Here is a 25222-nt window from a genome sequence, read left to right as displayed (position 1 = left end):
GAACTAGTTGCTGTAAAAAAAAAAAAGTTTATCCAGTAAAGAAGAGAAACACAGCTTTTTTCCTTGCATTTGTGTGAAGATAGATCCCATTACAGGTGATAAGCAGGGTGCCTGAATGAGCGATAAAAGCTGTCTTAGTAAAAAAAATGATTACAACATTGGTTTGTAAATTGTAAAATAACGTGGGGAAAAAAATCACAGAATTATTCTGTTTTACATATAAAGTCGCATTCTGTTCTATATTCATGGCTTTTATACATCGCTACCTTTGTAAGCAGGTAGTACAGGATCACACCAATGTCATGCAGCGTGAGCCCTAACAGTCAGTGGCACACAGGTACCAGTCAGCTGGTATCATGTAACAGCAGGTACACTGTAGTATTCTGAGACATCCCATACATTTGAAATAGTCTGACCTTTCTCAACAGCTGCCTACAGTCAGAAGAAACCATGGTGCTGAGGATTTGGGGTAGGAAGTAGAAATACTTTGAATAGCACAGAATCTGTAGATAAAAGAAAGGCTCTGAAAACATCCAGCACATGTTGATTTTTTTCTCTTGATGCCTAACATGGAGCCAGGAAGAAAACAGGTTTAAATAATTGGTGCGGACAGAACTATTGTATTATGGGGATGAACCTGGAATTATATTTTGGTATCATCTTTCCCTGCAAAAGGTCATGTATGGTAGATTACCCATTAAGTGCTATGTATACTCTTACCTTTCCAGCTGAAGTTCTAGAAGATCAGAAAAAAAAAAGTTCAGATTAAGATGAAGCAAAAAAAAAATTTGTAAATCTAATCCAACGCTCTCACAAAATCTGAAATTATTTGCACACATGCAACAGCACAGCATCCCAAGATGTGGAAATCAACAGAGCAGAACACCCTCTGTTCTCGGTCAGATATTCAGCTTTCCGACCATAAATCTGAGCTTCATGTTCTTCAGTAAGGAGGATGACATGGCCATACAAAAGGAAGAGCTGGATCATGACAACGGTTTGAACTGGAAGTTTTTTTACCCTGTCCTATAGGAGAGAGTATTCAATAGTTTTCTTTTCCTTTTGTAGTTTTGAACAGAGAATTTAAGAAATTAAAGCCTGAACACTTCACAGAAGTTTCCAGAATTCATGCATGTTTGATGTTCAATTTTAAAAAACTGATAAGATTTGCTGGGTAATTATTCACTGGTTCCCACCCCACTGTTACAAACACAGTGGAGTAACAAATGACTGCAACTGTTCTACTCACTTCTTCACAAACCTCAGTTCCCCTCCTGGCATCAGTTTCAAAAGAATGTAGTCCTTAGTTTGTGTGGTGGATGTATACCTATAATGGGATACATTATGATATTTCCTTGGGGAAAAAATGTAAAGAGTTTAAAAAATAGCTTAATAAAAGTGCAGATTTGGAAGTCACTTTAAAAATAAAACTGAATAAGAAATATTCTTTGCTAGCAGAAGGACATGCCAGGAAAGGAAAAAAAAAAAAAAAAAGGAGCCAATAATTAAGATGTCATGGTAAAAAAAAACACTAAAACCACAATGTTAAATAGCAATATTTAAATTTCTATGTACATTAGCAAGCTGCAAGTCTGAAACCATTGAGCCTTTCCTACTCAGCAGCTACTGACAAAACAGTTGTTTTTATCAGTGACAAAACTGTAGCCAACAGCATTTTAAGGATCAAGGGAAAGGGGAGATTTAAGTCACGTGCATTCTGGGATTTCTCTACAGCTGCCAAATTCAGGTCAATTCTTCTAATTAATCTTTTTACCATCAGCAACTTGCTTTTTTAGAATTGCTTCTACTGTTTTGGTATCTCAAGTATACAATTGCCTCTTTTTTTTTTTAAAAAAAACTTTATAGTGTTTATCTAGAAATAAAATATTTATCATCTTTTATTTCTGGGGTGCAAATACGTTAGAAGCCCATGCTATCTTGCTATTCTCTGAACATTAAGAACAGCTGAAATGTTGACCCACTCTTTTAATTCTGCATGTTGCAACTCTAGGGCAGTTGCAAAAGGAAAACCATGTGGTGCACACACACAGTTCCCAAACCTGCGCTGCCTTCCAATACAAAAATTTCTGCTTCTTTGTAAATCGAGAAAAATACTAGGGAATGAGCAAGGTTGATGATATTTTAAGTTAGACAACACATCTAGTTTCAAATGAAAAGGCTGTGAAAAAATGCTTTAGCCATAAAACATAGTTCATGTTTTAGCCATGAGATAAAGCTGTATAAAAGCCCATGCTAATTAAAAATGAATATATTAAACAATACGACTAATAGCAGCAATATGTTTTTACTGTTTAAAATCTAACAGGAGGATTTGATTCTTTGGAAAATCATAGATGAAAAGGCATACAATGAAACAACATCACATATAGAATCCCAGGAACACTCCTAATGCAAGGTCCATTTTTGCAAAACATTACTGAATATGAAAACTTGCTAAGTAAAACTGTAAATAGTAACAGAAATAGGTTGTGTACAACAACAAAAATTTTAGGAGCTGTCCGTGGAGTATGTGAATATTGTTCATGTCATCCCAATAAAAGGAACTGCTAGGCATCGATACTGAAAACCAACACCATTTAGTACTTTACTTTTCCTTTACAGCTGTGCAGACAACTGACCTTCCTTTGTATTAGCTTCATGGTGCTGCAGACTATATAGCCATGGGATTAAACTACAGCAGTTCTGCTAGCAAAGCAATAGCCATATGTTTCTGTTATGTGCAGTTCATTAGCAATGTAACAACTCATGTTTGAATGACAATTATAATAAATCTGATTTCTTCAAAAATATATCTATCTGCATTTTCACTGGTATCTGTAAAAGCAAGGACAAATGGTCATTTTCACAATGTACTTCAAAATCTGTTATAAATTTATGGTTACTCAATACTTACCTAGGCTTCCAGATTAGATAAATTTCATTGTAATCCTAGCACCACTGAAAACAATAAATCATCCCACACTTGTCTGTAAATTGGAGAGACGTGGATTTGACAGGTGGACCACTTCAGTGGATAAGGAATTGGCTGGAGGGTTGCACTCAAACACTGGGCCTGTGCGAACCTCATGGTTCAACAAGGCCAAGCGCAAGGCCCTGCACCTGGGTCAGGGCAGTCCCTAGCACAAATACAGGCTGGGAAGAGAATGGATTGGGAACAGCTCCAAGGAGAAGGATCCGGGGGTGTTGATAGATAAGAAGCTCGACATGAGCCGGAGATGTGAGCCTGCAGCCCAGAAAGCCAACCGTGTCCTGGGCTGCATCAGAAGCAGCGTGGCCAGCAGGACGAGGGAGGGGATTCTCCCCCTCTGCTCTGCTCTCGTGAGACCCCACCTGGAGCCCTGCGCTCAGTGCTGGTGTCCCCAGCAAAAGACAGACGTGAATCTATTAGAACAAGACCAGAGGAGAGCCACCAGGATGACCAGAGGGCTGGAGCACCTCTCCTGTGAAGACAGGCTGAGAGAGTTGGGGTTGTTCAGCCTGGGGAAGAGAAGGCTCTGGGGAGACCTTACAGTGGCCTTCCTGTACCTAAGGGAGGCCTGCAGGGGAGGGACTCTGTCAGGGAGCAGAGTGATAGAACAAAGGGGAATGGCTTTAGAGTAAAAGAGGGTAGATTTAGATTAGATATAAGGAAGAAATTCTTTACTCTGAGGGTGCTGAAGCACTGGAACAGGTGGTGAATGAGAGAAGCTGGATGGGGCTTTGGGCAACCTGGTCTGGTTAGAGGTGTTCCTGCCCATGGCAGGGGGTCGGAATTAGATGGTCTTTAAAGTCCTTTCCAATTCAAACCATTCTATGTTTCTATGATAAATCCAGGAAAACAAACTCAGACTGGTTTAATTTTATAATCTAAATACAGCTCCATAGAGTTGAATACACTGGAAATGGACCCTCTACTTTAGCTCCCCTAGGTACTCCCTTCAAAGGTATAGCTGCTTGCAACAATAAAACCTACAGTAGTGTCTAGACTAGTTTCAAATAATTCAAGAAATATCACTAACTGCAAGCCATGGTAAAGTGACCTATGACTGAATGTGTTAGAAGATTATATTTCATGAGAAGATATGCCAATTTAGTAACCTTCATCTTCCTTTCCACAAATTTATCATAAGCTCTTTAGACATACCCATGAAATATGCAGGTGAACATGTATGTTCAGGCTCTTTTAACAGCTTTAGTAGTTACCAGCTAGTCACTGCAGTAATTAACTTAAATGACACAGAAGATCTGTCTACCCTCTCCTTTTTTTTTTTTTTTTCTGCTTCCTTTAGGACCCAAAATACAATCTCACCAACTCTGGCCTTGCAGCCCAGACAGTTGTGTCATGAACAAGAACTTCCTATTAACTACAAAACTTGAGACCCACAACAAAACTTCCTCTCCACAGAGCAGAGCGGTTAATTGACTGGCAGAAACTACTCTTCGCTCTACTTAGACTTGGTGGAAAGCTCTCTCTAGATCAAACCTCCAGTTCTCTTGACAGGTTCCCAGGCTCTTTGCGAGCACATGATTTTTAGCCCCTATGTTGTCTCCTTAAGACAACCAATATCAAAACTTCTAGACTCTTCCAGTTTTCCAACAGCTGTACTTCTGAAATGGCTTTTCAGCTGGGCATTAACGCTCTCCCGATTTTATCGGTGACGCAGACATGAAAAGAAGGTTCCAATATTTTCTTTCTCCTCTCTGAAGAAATTATATAATTTCCTTCTCTCCTCCTCCACACTCAATTCATCACTATTCCAAGCTAACTGAAACAATTTGTAATGTGTTTTATTTCTTTATTAGTTTTCATGGCATATCTGATCTTTCTGGCATCAGACGTTTCCACTGCTTGAGTCACCTCCAGGCTGAAATATAAGCTGATGTTTTAAACACATCTGTCTTGGTTTCTCACTCAGAAGAACTGCACTTACTTGACACCAGCTTGTCTTAAGACTACCCTGTATCCAAATATATATGTTTATGGTAAATGGTTGTCTGTCTGTTTTTAATAAATATAAAACATATCCTTTTCTACTAGGACTATTCAACATCTACAGATTTGTATCTGTTTTCCTACCCCCAATACTTTTATTTCATTCATTCTGAGAGAAGATCAAACCCCACTCCATTAATCAAGGATACAGTGTTCCCAAATCAAGAAATACACTCTGCAGGTATTTTCCTATCTATGAAATTGGCTTCCAAGATGCTTTACATTAAAACTTTAATCTTCACAAGATTACTATAATTATTAGTTGCACTATAATAACTGGTTTTGTGGTGACCACATGTTTGATGGTCTATTGTTAAAAGAGGAGCAGTCCCTTTTAGAAGTCTTTACTATCTGGAAGGCAGATGTACAAAGATACCTGGGGAAAGTCCAGAGACAAAACTAAACATCCTTTTTTTTTTTTTCCTTATGTTTGTTTGCTTTGGATTGTAATTAACTAATTTCTGTAGACCTCACAACAAGTTATCCTAGAACAACAAAAGGAGTTACCTGAAGACCATTCTTTACCATACCAAGTTTCACTCTGGAACACACTAATATATCTGTGGTAATGTACCACCCAAATTCTAACTGTTTTGCACATACTAAGGGTTTCTCTGGGATAACAGATAATATTTACGAAGAACTGCTTTAGGTTATTTAGTAGAGTAGAAGGATTTGGTGCTAGGATGACAGTAGTAATGAATTTAAACAGTTCAATGCAGTTATGAATTGTTGTGAATTTTAGATCTTTAAAGATAAACCTACAAGTTAGAGGACTAAAAATGAAAGGAGGATAGATTTGAGAACATTCTGCCAAGAAGGTCTAGGACATGGAAATGAATCAACAAGGAACTGAAAGAAAAATACAAGGGAGATTCTCAGTTTTGGCAAAAAGGAAGAATTTAAAAACTATTCCAACTATATGTAAGTAAAGTTGTGAAAATTACTTCAAGAAACCACTTAACCACATACTCAAGTCTTATGAACAGCACCAGGACCAGCAAGCTTCAGTACAAGGTATGGTTTAAAATTAGGATTCAGTGTTTAAAGCCTTGGCTAAACAGTGAATTTTTACTTAAAATGTTAGATACACTGCATCAGTCCACTAGATACCAGAAAGATGTGTACCTTGATTCCCTGAACTCTTAGCCAGGTGACAGCGTTTCACAAAGCATCTCATTAGTTAGACAAAAGAAACATTTCATTAACTATGTAAGAAATACACATTTCTGTAGTAGCTAATACTTTCTGATATACTCCTAATGAATATATGCAATGTCAGTGTGTACATATTTGATGCACTCGAGCAAGTCCTCCCTGTTAACACCTACTGCGACAACATGCACCTTGGGTTGTTTCCCTAACATCATCCTGGATGGAGCCATAATCATGACCTATTACCACAACTTTGTAGCAGTCAAGATTTAGTTTTAGAAAAAAATAGGAAGTATACTGTTGAATATATTGTGAATTACACATACAGCTACTTTACCTCTAAGATTTTAATCACTATACATAAAAGATCCAGTCTAGATGATTTCTGACCACCACCAACTGATGGAAGATGAACAGACCTGTCCTATTTCTGACCATAACACCTCTCTGTCAAGGTTTACATCTTCTGTGGAAGGCTGGACAACAGCAAAGTGTCACATGAAGAGAAACCCTCCTTAAAAAGCCTTTGCAAAAAGCCCCAGGACAGAGCAATCTTTTGGTGGGTGAACATTACTTTATTAAATTGAACTTCAAATCAGTGTATCTGCTGATGAAATCCAAAGATGAAGATTCTCTCTAGTAAAATAGCTTCAAAGACTACCTTTTTATAAACCACAAACTGCCTAGATTTTTCAGCATTGCTTAATTCCATTATGATGTGTTCAACATATATACCCAAGGACTTCAGGTTTTTTTGTTCTCTTTTTCAGACTTGCAGACAATTTGGTTCGCAGCAGCAGAACAAAAAGTCTGTTTTTCTTCTTGTGTGTTCTTTGTTCTCTAACCAAGCTATAAAGTAATCCCACTTCTTTCTAATGCGCTCAATGACACACTTTCATTGCGCGAGAGAATTACTGACTTTCACTTTTTCTTGACTGTGCTGAAGATATATGCATGCAACTGGCAAACGCAGCTATGCAACCAAACTAAGTACATGAAACAACTGTTTTTTGTTTGCAGTTAAATGGAGGTGCTATTTTTCGTATCTCTCCATAAAAGCTTGATTATTTAACACTATATGTCTTCCAGATTTGGTTAGCCAATGGATTAAAACTTATTGGAGAAAAGGGGAGATCGTAACAGACACTCAATAAAATCACTTATATATCATTTCCTTTGGAAACTGAGCTAAAATTACAGCTAAATGAACAAACTAATTTATCTGAAATTCTGAAACACTGAAGGTAAACTTTTGATGTGACAATTTATGAAGAGTTCCTTCGCAGAAATGCGTAGTAGTCCTCTACTACTTCTAGAAGCTGCTGCCTCCAATTGAAAAGCCATTCCTGAGAAGGAAAGATGAAAGTCTGTATGTTGTTGTACAGGCAGATAGATGGCTGAGATGACTATGAGGGGTACATGCAGCAAGTCCACGGTAAGTTGTTCTTAAGGTTCAGTAAGCTTAGAAAGTGGAGATTTAAGACAGATGGTGAAATGAGTGTTGTTTGTATAGCTCCACAGAAAGTCATTCGTTCAGTTTCTGAGATACAGTGAAAACAGCTTAAGACAAAATGTTGTCTTGATTTACAGAAAGGTTAAAAACAGAACAGGAGGTAAGTCTGAACTGTAAGGGCTCAAAGTCTGTAAACACTGCAGTCATCATGTGGGGAGGATGGGAGTAAAATTCAGATAATATTGTTCCTTGATTTTTAATTGCTTTTGGAAACACAAAAACAGGAGCAATTAGGGGAAGGAGAAGCGAAAGAAAGATAAGAGTGGGCATAGACATTGTTAATTTTCATGAGGCTATAATATTTGTTCAATTGTTTTCAATTTCTTGAACAAAGCAGGTGAGGTCTTCTCTTACTGCTTGCTGAAGAAAATTAACACGATGCTATTGAAAACCATCTTCCATGGCTTAGTTATGTTGGTGAACACCTACCCCCTTAGAATGTACACTACCAGGCTGCAGCAAAAGTGTTCCACTTTAAATAATTTTCAGAGAAAAAACTATATATTTTTTGGTTCAAATAAAAAATATTTCCGTGCAGTGTCTGCTAACATGAATAACACAATCCTTTCTTCAATTTTGAGAAACTCTTCAATTTCACAATGTTGCTGTGAAAAGACTTTTCTATAAATGCTCATACATCCTCACCTGCTAACTTCATCATAGAAAACACACTGCTGGACTAATTGGTTAGAACATAGAAATGTGTTTCCTTTGAAGATCTCTGATACTGCATCAGATTAGATTTTGAGACAGACCGATAAAAAGCAATATATTCTTGAGACTTCATGCTACAGAAATTTATTTCTAATATGCATTACCAGGACAATGAATGGGACCACAACTTACATTTGTGACTTGGGAGGTAAGTGACATAATGCACTGACTACTAAGAGAGGCTCTTACAAAGATTTTTGGCACATTTTGCGATGCTCCTGATCAATTTTTTCAGATAAAGAAAGGTTTACTCTTTGAGAAATACATACATTCCCAGCCACCTAAACACTGTTCTTCACTCTTACATAGTAATAATTACTGTATTACTATTTACACTGTAAAATAATCCCACACAGTAATAATTTTACATAGTAATAATGCAAAGTCTAATAGGAGATCCTTGGCTGTAATTCTTTAGGGAACTTAAGCAATAGAATGAAAAACCTGGGCTTTATACACATGCTGCCACAAACCTAGCTCCAGTAAGTAGAGCAACCTCATGCAATGTGGGTACCTGGTGTCTGTTCACTAGGCTGGACTCATATGTCTTTTTAGAAGCCTATGGCAGTTTCTCATTGTACTTTTACATTAATTCCCACTTAATGAAGTTGGATTTAGCTAAACAAACTTAGGATGAAGAAGTTTAAATTCACACATACACAATTTAATGGTAGCAATTCAAACTACGCTTAAAATAGGTTAAAACAGTATTTTAAAGGTATCCCTAGGCTAAAAACAAACATATAAAACATATAAAACAATTCTTTTGAGTCTTTTTAGTTTGGCTGAAATGATTAAAGCTGCTCACTTTCTCCCTCCCTCCAACACTGCGGCATTAAAGAATGTTACTTAAAGATTTAAAAACATCTACTGAATGACAGCTCTTTAAATTGCAGAAAGTTCAACCATGATAAACAAATACTCAAATGGACAAAGACTAGCACACAGAACAGCCTGTACTCACCTATTAATAAGTAATGTACTAAATTTAGGTCGACAGCCACAAGAAAAATTAGCAGATAAAGCAATAATTTTATTTGATACTCCATGGGTTCAAGGTCACAACGACCAACTTCCTACTTCTGTTCTGTCACTAGCAAAATTTCATTAATCAGTATCCCAATTTCCAAAAGTGGATATTAATACATCTCATCAGTGACTGAAGTGTTATAGTGCTTAAGTCAGTATTTTTCAACTGTTAGATCCCAAGTGCAAAGTTCTGCATCGCTGCTGAAAAGCAAGAGCATATTAATACTATTTCCGTTAACTACCAGCAACTGGTTCCCAAAAAAACTCCCCCCCCAAACAAATTACAAGTTGCAGAGGCATTCCCAGTATAAGACAGCTTTCGCTGATATTTCAGCCTGATACTTGTATAGGAGTAATATAACCCTGAAAATAGGATTCATAATATTGATGCAGCAATACTGAGACAAACTGAAAACTATTAATGGTGAAAAAGACACCACTTCAAATGCTTTTACCTGTCTGAACCAGTTTTGCTGCTTTGACACACCCTCAATTTTTGTATATATTTATCCCTCTGAAACACAGAACAAGCATATAACACAAAGAAGCCTTTATATATAATGCCATATAATTACCCTTCGTATTTCAGATGGTTTGAAAATCTATGTTTATGAATATAGTTCTCTGATCATGTTCCTATTGACTTCAATGAGAGCAGAACACAGCTCTCAGAGAATAAAGAACTCAGTCATCTCTCGACTGGCCAAGCCTCCACAAACTGGGCCATTAGAACAGTTTTTCTAGAAAGGCATCTGAAATATTTGGTTTTAAAAAATTGCTTGCAACTGGTTTCATAACAGGAGTCATAATACTTCTCGCCTTGATCACTTTCCAGGACCAGAAACCTCTTCTTTTTTCTAACACAAACACAGGGAAATTAATCTACTAGCTAGTCCTCTCCCACAACATGAAGCATAATGTATATTTCTTTGCAAAACTAGGAAGAAAACCCACCAACCATAATGTAGACATTTGCTCGACACTCCAGGCAAAATATCATTTTAAAGCCAAAAATGAGATAACTTTTGAATCACAGATGAGCAGGGCCTCCCTCCTTGTTTCCAAATGCAAGTGACCTGATTATCATTACTGAAAAAAAACTAATGCAAATGTCTGATTACTATTATTCTCTGAATTTGTGCAAGACAAACTAAGGAGGTATATCCAGTGAAGCCGTATCAACATTCCAAAAAGTTATGTGGTAATATACATTCCTTATTTTGCACTTATTTATAAGCACAATGCTTTGTAGACATTTTATTGCTCAAAATCTACATATTGAATCTCCTATTCAGAGCATACTAACTTTCTACAAAGCACATGGTAGTAAAATACAGCTGAAATAAGGAAACTTTACTCTTGTTATCCCAGTCTTTTTTCAGAAAAAAAGACAAGCACTCTTCCGAATTCTTTCACTGCTCTTAAATTACAAGCACATATTACAAACACACTTACTGGAAAGCTGTCTAAATAAGCATGCAAATACCTCCAAATAACTGAAATGATTATACAACCAATAACGTGTTATGGAAAGAAATTTTAAAAATGCAATAAAGAAACAAAACATTATATGAATGTGAAATTGTATGTCACACATTTTGCCATTTTTTCGGTTTTCTAGAAGCATATATTTTCATTTTATGCATGAAAATCAGAGATTATGTTATTTGTCCTATCTACAGCATCCTGAACCCCTTTCCAATCCCCTGTGGAAAACAAAGCAGAATGTAAATTTTGTGCTTCTCAGTGCTTCACATTGAGCTGCAGTAGCTTCATCCCTTTGAGATATGGGAAGAGAAGACACTGACACTCACTCCGCAGTAGAGGCTTTAAAAATACTAACAGTCTTTGGGCTTCTGCAGAGGATCTCATAAACATCTAAGTCCTTACAGTTAATGACATGTGATATATGTATACCATACTAACCAGCCATATCACCCATGGAAACAGAAGGGAGCATACTTTCCTTTGTATGCACAACACTTTAGATCCCTTAAGGATAAGCTTGAGAGTAAGAAGAATTTTGTTAATATTGATAAAATTAGAAAGGAAATGCACCCCTAAAAAGTAAATGAAATTTAAAGACTGTAGAAGTGATTATACATTTTTGAACTTTTTTTTAAAAATAATTTCATTATTTCTTAAAACAAAAATGTATTATTTCCCCATCCTAAATAATATCAATATCCAGGATTTTTTTTTAAACAACTTAAAATTTACAATTACCTCTGTCCACCAGCACCAGTGGAAGCACCCTGAAAAACTCCTCTCTCCATCTGCAGGTTCCAGGAAACACACAATACAACGCTAAGTACCTTTACTCTTTCCACTTTACAGATAAGCTTTTAACCACTTGCAATTGGTAGCAACCTCCAGGTATGGGGAAACAAAACAAAAAAAAAAGCATCAGGCCTGGTGGTCACAGAAGGATTAACACAAACAGATAAAAACAAGTAACTGTCTAAAAATTAACTTTTTTTAAAAAAATCATGTTTCTGCAGTTAGCCAAACTTGAACTTTAAATATGTTCTTCACCTATGGCTAACATTTATCAGCAACAACACGTAGTTCATACTACCACTTCCCTGCCAACATCTTTTTTCAGACATGCTATTCCTTCATGTACTGTTTGGAGGGAAATAGTTCCCAGTAATAAAAATTCCTTCTGTATTTTTTTCCACTCCCTTCCAACTTACACAAAACAAGAAAGCATAACACACAGCCTTTTATGGTTAAAAAGATCCTGACCAAGGTTCTTAATGTTCTTGGACAAGTGATGCCCACATTACCACAACGTTTTCTTGACTTAACACAGTTTGAAGATGGGGATGAAGCCTTACATGCTCCAGGCTTAAGAGATTTGTTAGGAAGACAAGTCCTGACAGTCACGCTTAAAAGAATAAGGTCATTGATTAATCAGGGAAGGAGTCCGTTAAAATTATGGAATTAATATATTTGCAGATGGTTACTTAACAGGATGCTGCTGAGGTTCTGAAACATTCCTTTCTCAGTCAGCATTGATAAATTATTTGCTGTACATTTACAGAGCTTTCAGCATGTTAGAAGCTGGTTTGCAACTAATGGCCACATCAAAAGTGAACATTCCTGAAAAAAACTTAGAAATAATAAAATGAACATTTTCAGATAAATTATTCTCCATGTGATAGTTTTTAACGATCTGAATGCATACATGCACAGGAGAAATAAGTAAATATGCATAGACAATATTGTGAAAGTTTCAAACTAGTGTTTTTTAAAGTTTACATGCACTAAACTGCCACAACTTTAACCACAGTAAGAATCTCACTGCATTTTTCAAAGACTTTAAAATTAGAATATGAACAGATAAAATTTGTTACCACTTTCTGTGATTCAGAAAGCACCCTAAAGTATTTTGTATAGCTGTAAATATTTTAATTGATAGTACCTTCCAAAATTACGCCTTAAAACGATAACACAGATTACTCATCTTTCTTTACAAATTCAGACTCTCGCTTTTTCTGTCCACCCAGTATCTTTTCCATACCAAAATGAGCTGTTAAGCTCTCTTCATGCTGAAAACATTTTGGATTCTCTTTGCTCATGTGAAGGGAGAGCTACTGCCATCGCAGTAACAGCGATGAAAAACTCTGGAGGAAGGAGAGAAGGTACTGCAGCTTGACCTACCACAGCTGTTCTTGCTCCGATGGCCTGACTCGAGATGTGTTTTTAAGTGGGCCCTTGGATGGGCGTTCTTGTGAAGTGATTTAAACAAAGCTGATAGAAGAGGAGGTTGCACAAAGGAGTTTACAAACAAATTCAACACATTTGCTCAGTGCTAATCAAGTAAATATTCTGCTTAGGCAATCATCCCACTCCAGCAACATTTTTTAGATGATGAAAAACTTTCCAATGTCAGCAAGTTTTTTATTCCAATCTACGCATACTGGATTTTTGTTTGTTTGGTTTTTGTTTGTTTGTTAAAAAAAAAAAAAAACATTTAAATTGGTTTCAGATCCAGTGTATGTGACCACATTTTCAGATGTACCTCCAATCACTTTCTCCACCACCTTTCCCCATCCCATTTTCAAAGCTAAATAAAGTTCACAGAGGCTATAAGAAGATCAGCAGTCAGGTGGAGGAGACAGACAAGTGCTTACCTGGAAAAATACAGAGACAGATAAGTGCAGCTTGCCGTGAATGTTGGCAACTGGGGGGCCAACCAGCTAAAACAATTATCTCACATGTCAAATGGCTACATGAGGAACATGGGAGAACCAAAGGAGGTGAGGGATTAAACCCATATGAAATGGTGCTTCTCTATTTCTACTGCTCACAAACCAGGCGATTTTACTTAAAACATACATCTGTGTTTGTCAGGAAACTGCACACATCACCCTCCTCTGTAAGTGCAGTCCTACTAAGCACACTCACCTTTTGTCTTGCTGAACTATACAACAAAATTACTATTTTTTAAATCCTATTTGTTATAACCCTTCAAACCTACAAGACTGCGATTTTTCAATCTCATATGCATCTTTTTTCTTACTAGGCTTCTAATGATTCTCAGTTCTTTTCTGTTATATTAGCTTTGTAGTCTTATTCCTCTTTTTTATTCAGTAATGAAGGATTTTATTAATACATTATTTATTCATACACAGTTACTTATCTTACTGAACATTTTTGTGTTGCTCGTGTAAGGCTATCTACAGCATTTTTCTAGGTAAGGGCTATTCAGCTACTTTCAGAAGTTTTATAAATAAAGTAGCCAAAGAAAAATAACTCTGCAGACTGCAATACTGCCTTCCATGAGTCAGATAGATAATATATGCCTCCACATTGCTTTAACAGGTATAGTCTCCCAAATCTGATACTATCATTGCCTGAAGGCCTATAAACTGGGCTGCAGTTTGATCACACATCTTTTCAAGAAGGAACTGGCAACATGTGGTAAATAAGAAAAAGAATGTCTTCGGTTGCTGCCGTACGGTAAAACCAATGCTGCAAGAACACGATCCTGAAATGCCAGCCTTGTTTATTACACGTTCAGTTGCACAGCTTCTCATGGAACATTTGCTATTGCAACCAGAAGATTCCCTCTGGTAATTGTGCTCCAACATTTCTTTTGTTTTTGAGAGCCCATAAAGCATGCAGTTTTAGAGTTTCATATTATTAGCACCACAACTCTTTCGGCCTACCAAACAAGTTGCAAAAATCCTGGTTGTTCATCTTTCTTCCAAGTACGCTGCCTGCTCTAAATAAGTCTTTTTTTTATTACCCAGCATCCATCTACTTATTTCCTAGTCTTGAAATAACGTTTCAACGGTGGTTTCATATTTTAAATGCAAAAATAAAAACTTTGAAAAGCAACTTAAGTTACCATTCTAGAAATGATTATTTAATGCAAGATAAACAGATACTCTGTTCATTAGCTCTTCTGAAGTTGAGGTTAATTACACAGAACAAGGTAAATTACCACCTTTTTAATAGCATTTTACATACACTGTCAAAATACATGACATGCATAAAAACAAAATGGACATACACAGAACTATATTCTACCTAGAAAGCAAGCGTTCTATTTGTAAGCAAAGATGAAGACTGTAAAGAAGATCAAATTAAAATTTTATCTTAGTTACTTCTGGCTCAGAGAGGACTATCAGACAGCAAGTCAAATTTCACACACTGTCAATACTTGCTCTGTCATTTGTTTCATTTTTTTAATCGGTAAAACATTTATTGTGTTTTTCTGTAATGCAGAACACTGCTGTGCTTTCTGAAGTTTGGAAGGAAGGTATTGTGTCAGTTCTAAGCATCATAAGAGACACAGAGCTTGATGAAACTGAGTGCAACCTTAACAAGAGCCTGATAAGATATAATTGTTCATTGTCACTCATGTCACTGGCACACAGGGAGCGAGCATCTCACTCCTTTTAGAAATTGAAATTGAATGCTTTTTATTGCTTAGACCAATAGCTAGAATGTTGAGCCCTAGTTTTTTAATGCCAAGGCTTTTTGGTGTTGCTTCAATTATATAGTTTGGTAGAAAGAGAAAAAGCACTGTACAGTTTTGCAATGGAAAAGTTGAATTATATGAGTCAATATCATATCTTTGAAGTTACTGTCCAATGATAATAGGTGTCCATGATAACTAAAAACAACAGGAACTTAAGACACTCAAGCTCCCAAAAGAACAGTAAAGAATTTTAAGGAGAGAGAAATAAAAAAATCTTATCAGTAGTAAAATGGCCTATGAGGAAAAACTTCAGACAACTCTGAAGTCATACAATTCTCCTTGCTGAGAGCATTAATTTGTTTTCTTCAAGAAAAGTGTGCACAAATGCAAAGGACCTGAATGATTGCTCATTTGAATTGTGATGAATTGCTAAGTTTATGACAAGAGAGGGGAGAAGAAGAACACCATTCCAGTTAAGGCCTTGGACAAGCTCTCTATTCACAGCTCAGGATCCTGTGGTAAATTTGGGTACATCTTGTTCCTCTATGCTTCAAGTCCTGTCTAAAAAATAGAGTGTTTTTCCCCCCATATGTCACAATTACTGTTACAATACATAAAATAGTCATTTATATATTAAGTTACTATTTTAATCTAGCCTATGTAGATAAAGAGACAATACTTCTATGTGTGTGGCAAAATGGTAATCTGTGTAATTTGGCCTCCATTTGAAGAGCTAATCTAATCATTGTACAATATTAAGGTGAAAATTAAGTAACATACATTACTTTCAAAAAGTAATGAGTCTAAGTGAAATGAGATAGAATTAATGATTTTATCTAGGACACACTACAAATGCTAAACAATGAAAATAATAATTTGGAACAAGTGTGTTTATTCTCTGCTAACCAAACACATTGTCCTTAGGGTTCTTGCAAATGAGGAGCTGATTATTTACATACCATCAGTCAGTCATCAGTTTTAGTCAAGACATCAGTCACAGTTGTCTAACATTTTTCTAGACCCAAAAAAGATGTTACAGTAAAACATAGAATATCTGGTATCTCCAAATACATAAACAAGTTGAGATACATAAAAAGGTACGTATTTCAGCAGTGTATTACCAAAGCTAACATGAATAATAATGAAAAAGAAAGGTGACAGCTGAAGGATTATGGTTAGTTTAACTTCATTCGCTATTTTCCTTTAGCAGAAGTACTTCCTAACTATATTACGTGGGTATACTTAAATATTGTATGTGCACTCCATGCAGCGCATTATGTAACTGAAAACCAACATTTAATTCATGTACATCTTTTTGCCTGAATTCTGATGTCATGGTAACTGTTAATACCTATGCAGTGCACCTAATTGCCTACAATAATGCCAAATTAATCCTCCTCCCCACTGCCCCATCTCTCCCATGGACAGGCTGCTTGCAATGATTACAGGTCCCAGCACATAAAAGACATACAAGTTCTAGCATGAAAACTTAAATTATTGAAACAAAGAAATAGAGAGTCAACAGGTCTGAGCTTTATTTATCTTTCTTTCGCTGTCTCACTGAGAAGCTGCTGGACAAGGAAGTCTTTCCTTTAGCTTTCCCCATCAAAAGTCTCCTTCTAAACCAGAAAATACCAACGTGTATCTTACATAAACAAGCAACAACTTTTTTACATAGAAGTTACTGCAGAAATGCACAGCTTGATAGTGACATAAAGCACATTATTCATTAGCAATTAATGGAGATATGCTGTACATTCTTTTGGTAACATGGAGAACAACATGATGGATTTTCTTTACCTTATGCTTCATGATATTTTAATCAATTAAACAGAAATGTATGTGATGGATCATCCAACCTCAGAATGTTTACTGCTGAGAGTAACTGATTCAACAGTCAAGCTTTCATATTTTTGGCTTAAGCCTTTAAACCTATGAAACCAAATAAAAGCGAGTAGTGAAATACAGTATGCTACAGTTATTTTTCTAATACATATTAAACAACAACAAAAACGTAGACTGAGAGTCATCACAGTAGTTGGGTGTATTTGTTGGAAAGAAGTTACCAGTGCAAATTACGGAGGCCAAAACAAGAATGACTAAGCATCATATGAAATCATCATACATGCATATATTCATGTTAGCACTATTCTTTCTTAAGAAGACAGACATACTTTAGTAACCTGAGCCAGAAAAAAAAAATCACTATAGCAGTAAATAACATTTGTATGTAAAATTGACTTTAAAAACTCAAAACATGAGCTTCTGTAGGATGTAAGCTCTGAGCTGAAGTTTAAGGAAGACACCTAATAGTAGAAAGAGGCTGTGGACTCAACACTGAAATATCATTAACACCCTACCATCGTGCTTTATGTACTTCTATATTTGCAAATGTGATTTGCCAGTTAATGTCTTCAAAAAACACTGCTATGCTCATATCCTATGTTCTACAACTTCTTAAATATTTTTCCTTTAAAGAATCAGCAGCAACTGGGAACTGAAGAAAAAATTACTAATTCAAAATCCTCTATCCAGTTTCAGAACAGTGTATATGGCTTGTTTTACATAGTATGGGTGGACCATGACAGATGAAACAAGCACCACCATTATGTAATAACCTGCAATTATTTTTATGGCTATTGAATTCCATTCTTCCTATGCAATACATATAATGCTAATGTCAAGCAATAGTATAAATTACAAGCCCTAACAAGGCAGTAAACCTGAACCAAGTCACGCAACATAACATATCTACAAAATTTCCCACCATATGCAAAAAAGGCTTTTCAACTTCAGAAGCTTTTTTTTGTAAACTTTTTTTTTTTAAAATGAAAAATGAAAAAAACTCTTTCTACTCATCTCAAAATAGCAAATTAATAGTTCTATTACATTAGGAAAAAAAACAAAGAAATTTATATGAACACTGTAAGACTTAATATAACAATAGATATGGTAGCCCTTGCCTTCACTACTGCATTATAAAAATAAAATGTTTAAATATAACTGTCATCAGAAATACAGTTGATTGGAGATTGTGATTCACATTAAGATCATAACCTATAAAAATCATCAGCTGTGCAGAATGAGCTGTTCCAGTTGACAGATCCTATTAGCAAAATCTGCCAATGAATTACAGAAAAAGATTTTAAAAATTGCTTTTGGCTTTCAGCATATGGAGCTTAAGGTGCTCCTGACTCTAATACATTTTATGTGGTTTTAGTAACTACTTACTACAAACAAATCACATTGTTGTGAAAAAGTTAGTAGTAATAATATTTAGTGAGAACAATCAAACTGATCAGTTTATAAAAATCAAATATAACCTGTTCTGATTATAAATTATAGAGTTTTGCTTCCCTTGATTTGTGTGCAACAGATATTAGAATAAAATCATTAAAGGATGACTAATTAAATTGTAGTTTCTGTAAATATTTTGGAGCTTCACTGAATTATAGCAGTAACATTTTACTTTTAACCTTCCGGTGCTAGAAATAGTCCAGAATCTGTAGACTTCATGGCAAAGCCAAGAGGGCTGAATTATTCAGCAAAACTCTGCAAGGTTAGTAATTAGGCTGCAGTAATAAGAGTAGCAAAGAAGAATAATGCTTCTGTACAGTGGAATAGGTAAGATCTTACAGTTTTACCTACAGTGAACACTGAAACTTCCCAATAAGTATAAAAAGAAAAACAAAAACTTTACAACTAACACATTTGATGTTTTTAAGCTACTATAAAAAAACACACTTAAAAATATTTTATCGCCGAAAAGTCACTCTTTCTGGCAGTTTAAGATGTTTTTGAGTCAGAAACACTCCAAGACATGGATAACTTTAAAAAATATATATTTTTTTTGACTTCACATACTATTTAAGCTTCCCTGTTTGGCGTTTGTCTGCTTCTGGCAACAGAGTGGTAACTCTGATGCTGGCCAGAATATGGAGGAAAAGCACTTTGTTGATGGTATTCCATTAAGCATGTTCTGATGAAAAAACTGGACAGTAAAACTGGAGATTTTGGGGCACAGGCTACAATGAAGGATTCTTAGAGACAAGGATCAATGATATCTCTTCTTGATAGATGCCTTCCACACACGGGTTACATTTATTTTCATGGCCTCAAGATTGTACGATTTACTGGCTTCAGCTACTACAAACTGTTCTGTTTCAAACGCTGCCAGTACTAACTTGCACAGACCTATTTCTAATCTAAAATCTCAGTGGCTCATTATAATTGCATGCTATAAAGTTTGCCTTTAAACTATTAACAGAAGAAATCCAAACAATCTTTGACGTTTCAATATTCTGTTTAAGTAATTTAATGCTGGTACAATAAGTAATTTACTGAATATCATACTGACATCTATTTGTATAATTTAAAGTATTTGCTCAGAAGGCTTACATATGTCCTAAGATTAGGAATGTAATTCAGGAAGTTAACTTCATGCCACTGTCACAAAGTCTTTAGTAGTAAAAGATTAATAGCAATCTAGGTATTAGCTTAGAAGATCCCCATGGAAAGCATGGTCAAAGTATTGTGAACTGTAGCTATGTACTACTTCAGAATTACCTATGAGTCTTATCAACTGTCAGTTTCCCTATTTGTAAAAGAGGTAAAATGACAGCTGACACCACAGACACGACAAGCTTCAGAAGACATACAGGTCCATCACTCTACCCAACATAAAAGACATATGCACAGTATGGGAAGATATGTTAATGGTTATTTACTGCATAATATTCAATGCTATTTTGAGAAGCAGCTGCTCAGCACAGTATAAAAACAGGGTAGTGTAAAAAGGTGAGGTCAGGTTCTGGTCTCTAATTTCTTCTTGCCATTGACTTTGTGACTTTAGGACACTAAACATTAAGTTTTATTAAGCCAGCTAGCAACAAAATTAAGTTTAAAAGCAGAGGAAGGTTTTCAGTACAGGCTAATATACTTTTTCAGAATATTTAGTTCAAAAATTTGAGATAATTAGCAGAGGTATTTTTTTTTAAACAAATGTATTTGTATTTTGGTATTTGCAGCAATTTAACACAAACCTTGAAGGATGTCAATTGAATCAAAGTGCTAAATTGCAATAGTAAAGAAACTGGCCTGAAAAAGTCTCCTCTGACCCTTCATGCTACACTTCTGTTTGTTGTCTGCTACAGTTGATTTCTCAGACATACACAAGTAATACCGTCTTTTCACTGTACCTGGAATTTGGTCTACTTCGTAAACAGAAGTTGTCCTGAAGTCTTTAACAGACTTCCAAATGATGAAATCACAATAAGGAAAAACACAAATATGTGCTCTTATCTTTCAATTTGAACTTCAGGATAAACCTTTTCCATTGACAGTCTTACAAACAACTGTTTTGCCCCTGGCAATGTGTCTAGACAATGTTTATTATTTGTTTCAGTTCTGAAAGATATGCGTCGAATACAATGGTCATCACAAAAATCTCTTTAGAAAAAAGTCTAAGATTAAAAAAAGCCTTCTAAAAAAAATTGTCTGCTTTGTGTATTTCCTTACACTTGAAAAGCACAATTGGTCCAGATATTAACTATTCACCAGGACACAACAATCAGGTATGTAAAGATAGGAAATCAATACATATATATAATATATATATAATATATATATATATAATCAAATCATATAGGAAGGAGGTGGCAATCAGGGTACATATTATTTAATCAAAACCTAAAAAAAAGTGAATAAAAAATATCAACGTCTTGTTTTCAACAGTGTAACTGGCAACGTGCTCTAAAGTCCATTCACTCTGTGCAATTACGCTATAGGCACATAATCCAGCACAATTTGCAAATTACTCAGAGATGTTTAATGAGTTATCGTTGATAACTCATGATAACATAAGTCCCTCTGATTAAAACTGCAAAGAATAAAAATAAAGTTGGATGAGGTATTTTAGATGCTAAGGCTATTACCTTCATTATTACTCTGGCATACGTGGTATCTGTAAAGAGATAGATGTGAAGTACCAACTGACTTTCAGAAACTGTACATACAGTAAAGACTTCCATTTATCAATGCTGTCTCAAAATGAAAAATTATGCAGTGAACAGAAAGGAATTTAAGCCAAAATGAACGTGGTGATTGAAAATCCAACTCAAAAAAAAATGAAAGGGAAAGTATACTAGTAAACAGATACAGATGCAAATATTTTCCTGAACCAAAGCCAGGTTCTTCTCAAGTAAGAGAACCTTAGGGAAAGATTAACTGGTAATGAACCTTGCAGTAGTCAGAGCCACCAGCTTGATTCTGCAGTTGTTTAATGCTTAAAAGTTTCACTTATGTCAAACAGATTTGCATAAGAGAAGTAAAAGTTGGAACAAAAGGTCCACATTCAACTCAAAACCTTGTATGAAAGCGTAATTTTGTAAACTGAAAAAGATACAAAAGGGTGTCTTTTCCTAGATGTACATTTTCACTGTAAACCAACATTTCTTTCTCATCAGTTATTCAGCATGAAAAATAAAGCATGATACATTTTCTTTCAAATATGAAGGAATGCATCACAGAAACTTATGAAAAGAGATTGATCTGCTGCAGTCATTACTACAACCAGCATTGTGCTTCCTAATAAATTATATCCAAAGAACACTGAGTAGAATTTAAGAATTCAAACCAAGAGACTGTGCACTCTGCACTGCTCTTTTAACCATTTTTGTACTTTTTCATATACTCAGCTACTTTCCTTAAAACATATGCACACTTGAACTGAATTTTAAATTTAATGCAGCAAATGCCTTTAAATAACCTGGTAAATCAGCCTTTCCAGTACGTAACAGGCCAACTCGTGTTATGCCTTCAGTTTTTATTCATCATAAGGAAAATATTCTCACCAACAACAGTACAAAGTTGACAGAGCAAGATCTAATAAATGAGTGTATTATCAGGTTCAAAGATTCTGTAACACTACTGAACATTCTCACAGCTTACAACCTCTAACTCAAATATTATAGTTGTATTACATTATTATTATATAGTTATATTACAAATATTACAGTTATATTTCTAATGTGACTACCTAATGAAATAGATAAAAATTTCAGATGAGCATGACAAACCACTGGGGTGCTAGGAATGATCAATGAGGCAAGAACTATGGTCTTTAAGTATTTCAACAGATTTTAATCCAGGGAATATTAATTAAACATAAAAAAGATCCCGTGACAGGGGAAGTATAACACAGGTCTGAACTTTGTAAATCATTACAGAGAAGCTACTGCACATTATGAGACTGGCTACAGACTGGAACATAATTCAAGCACAGCATTCAGTTCTCCACTTTTAACATTAATACACTAACAGCCTTCAGTTACTGACTGCTCTTCCACCTTTCAGGATAATATATTGACAATTACTTCCTCCACATTAATGGATGCTCCATCATGTGCCATAATTCAGCAAGCAGCATTGAAGCCAACATAACTGGCAGATATGATTGCAAATAAATTCCTATTTCATTACAAAAATCAGATCTATTTATGTCAAAAGTATCATCCAAAAAAATACATGCGGATAGCTTAAAAAAAAAAAAACAATTTTTTTAATACCTCTGTAAATTTGAAATAGTTGGAGCATAATTATCTCAACCACAATCTCTATCTGCATTTATATTGTTGCCACATGAGATGACACTGATACTGCTGATGATGTCAGAATACAAGGAGCTAAAGGCAATAGGGGCAAAAGATCTGTGCCTGCTACAGCGTACTGCGTCATAGTCCATGCTGGAGCCTGAGTCAAACCATTCTTTGCTGTCAACAAACACTGCTGGAATAAAACTGTATTTCTTCTCCTGTGGCTATTCATCCAGACTAAACATCAGCCTTCTACCACAGACAGTTAACCTATTAGTTTGCATATCAGAAGTCTGTGTAAGAAATCTAAGGATTTCGTCAGTACGCTGTCCATCAAAAAGGACCTGCCATTTTAAAAACCCAGGTTATTACGTGCAAAAAAAAACCACTAATTTTAAAACTGTAACACCAAGACATTAAGATTTTAGAAATGTTAAAATAAAGGCAGACTGGGAAACTCTGATTCTGCGTCCTTCTGTGCATGCCTCCTCACATCAAACAATCTACATACGCATGCAAATAAACACATTCTCCTTCAGACTACTGAATCATTCAGTACTCAGGGTGAATAATGCTCTAGGAAGCAGTGGTGGAGCGCTGCTGATCTATCCACAGGATATCATCGTTGCTTACAGCAGGTGGAAGATGGTTAGTGAACATGATAGGGGATTATAGTAAGAAACAGTGTACTGACACGCATTAAAATGTTACTGTAAGAAACACAAGTATAAACTGTTTCTATCACAGGATTTCTACATGATGACAGTTACTGAAATAAATCATACACCACCTTTCAATCCCAAGTCTTGTAATTTCCTTAGAGGCTGAAAAAAGGTGACAGACAGCCCTTTGACTGAAGATATGGAATATACTGGCTATGCACGTCCTAAAATTCTTCACCAATTTAAAAACTGTTCCTGGAAAATACAGCACCCTGGACCTCAGGAAGGAACACGATGATAAGGAACAGGCATAGTTCATGATAGCCCTGCACAGCCTCCTTTTTTCCACAGTGTCTTTCAGAATCCTATCCCAAAAATTCTGCAGTCCAGGTGAACTGTTGCTGCACCCTCCTCCTAAGTGCCACCACTCCTGAAAAGCCCATGGCCAACCCTCTTACCTCTGACTTTGCCCCATCAAGTGAGTAGAGAAGGCCCTGATGAAAGACAGATGCTGCAACAGACTGAAAATATCTGGAGGCTTTTGAGAAAGGCAGGAACTCACACAGTGAGCATTCTATAGAAGTTAGAGAGATCACAGGAGCCTGAGCTCAGATTGCAATCAAAAATTTCAGTTATAGAATAGTTGTGCCTGCCTTTATTTTCATGGTTCTTAGCTTGAGACCCTATTTGGAGAAACACTCAGGATTCACACTTGCAGTTGTGACCTAACAATAGTTGAAGACTTGTAACAAAAAGATGAAGAGGAGGTCATTGGATCTACACTGACATTTTCATTTCAACACATTAGTTGCTAAACATTAAGTAGCTGCTCTCCTTAACAAATATTTAAAAGTAAAAAGCTGAGTAAGGAGTCAGACGTAGTTTAAAGGAAAGATAGGTGTTGGCAGCATCAGCTGACTCAAATCTTGTCTGCAGTAAGAGTTCTGGCACTTTATTCTGACGTTAATGTTAGACACATCTTTCGCTGTGTACTCTGAATATAGTAACATTGGCCTTGTGATGGGCTTCCACAGAAACTGATTGGAAGAGTGACTGCCCACCTGCTGTGAAAACCACTCATTTCAAATTATTCCATGTTGGTAGTTTCTCAGTTTTTTCTTTCCCAGCAAAGACAGAAATACTTTTTTCCAACTTATGCCAATACTCTACTCTCCTACATCCTTGCTAAAATTATGTAAAGTGTCTGGTCAACGTAGTGTTTATTTTAAGACCAATGAAGTAAAGTAATCACCAAAACCTTTAGTTTTTGTCATGAGCATTTGCTTTCATTCCCTGTTAAGAAGTGGTACATTTGGTTTGCTTTTCTGCTTATACTGTCAAGACTACTGGTGCAATTTGACTGTTGAAAAAAGCCACAGAGCACAGGTATTGCACGCAATCTTCTACAAGGCTCTTTAGCATGACAAGTGTATGTTTACTATCTGGTAAAGTGGCATTAAAACAACAATATGTCCAATACCACATTAGCAAATCATCATCTAATCAGGTTTAGACATGGTGCACTTGCAAACTCTTGGAGAGGAAGAGGGCAGGAAAGTAAAAATAGTTACTAAGAACATTTCAATAATTCATTATCTCTCAACAGACACTGTCAACTTAGACATTCAT

The 25222-nt window shown here is 35.8% G+C and overlaps 1 protein-coding gene and 1 long non-coding RNA gene across 5 annotated transcripts in view; both read right to left on the bottom strand.

The window, feature by feature from the left end:
• Positions 1-25222, bottom strand: part of BABAM2 (BRISC and BRCA1 A complex member 2) — a 168462-nt gene that overhangs the window by 92334 nt on the left and 50906 nt on the right. The window lies entirely within an intron of this gene.
• LOC310897923 lies at positions 1856-25217 on the bottom strand. The gene is made up of 2 exons (XR_014582794.1): positions 24052-25217; positions 1856-23275 (listed from the first exon to the last, which is right to left on the bottom strand). It is a non-coding gene; the product is annotated as an uncharacterized lncRNA (long non-coding RNA).

This window comes from Anser anser, assembly GCF_964211835.1.
Source record: "Anser anser genome assembly, chromosome: 3".
Lineage (NCBI taxonomy): Eukaryota > Metazoa > Chordata > Aves > Anseriformes > Anatidae > Anser > Anser anser.
The sequence above is the reverse complement of the archived record's forward strand: the minus strand, read 5'-3'. Positions and strand labels throughout refer to the sequence as shown.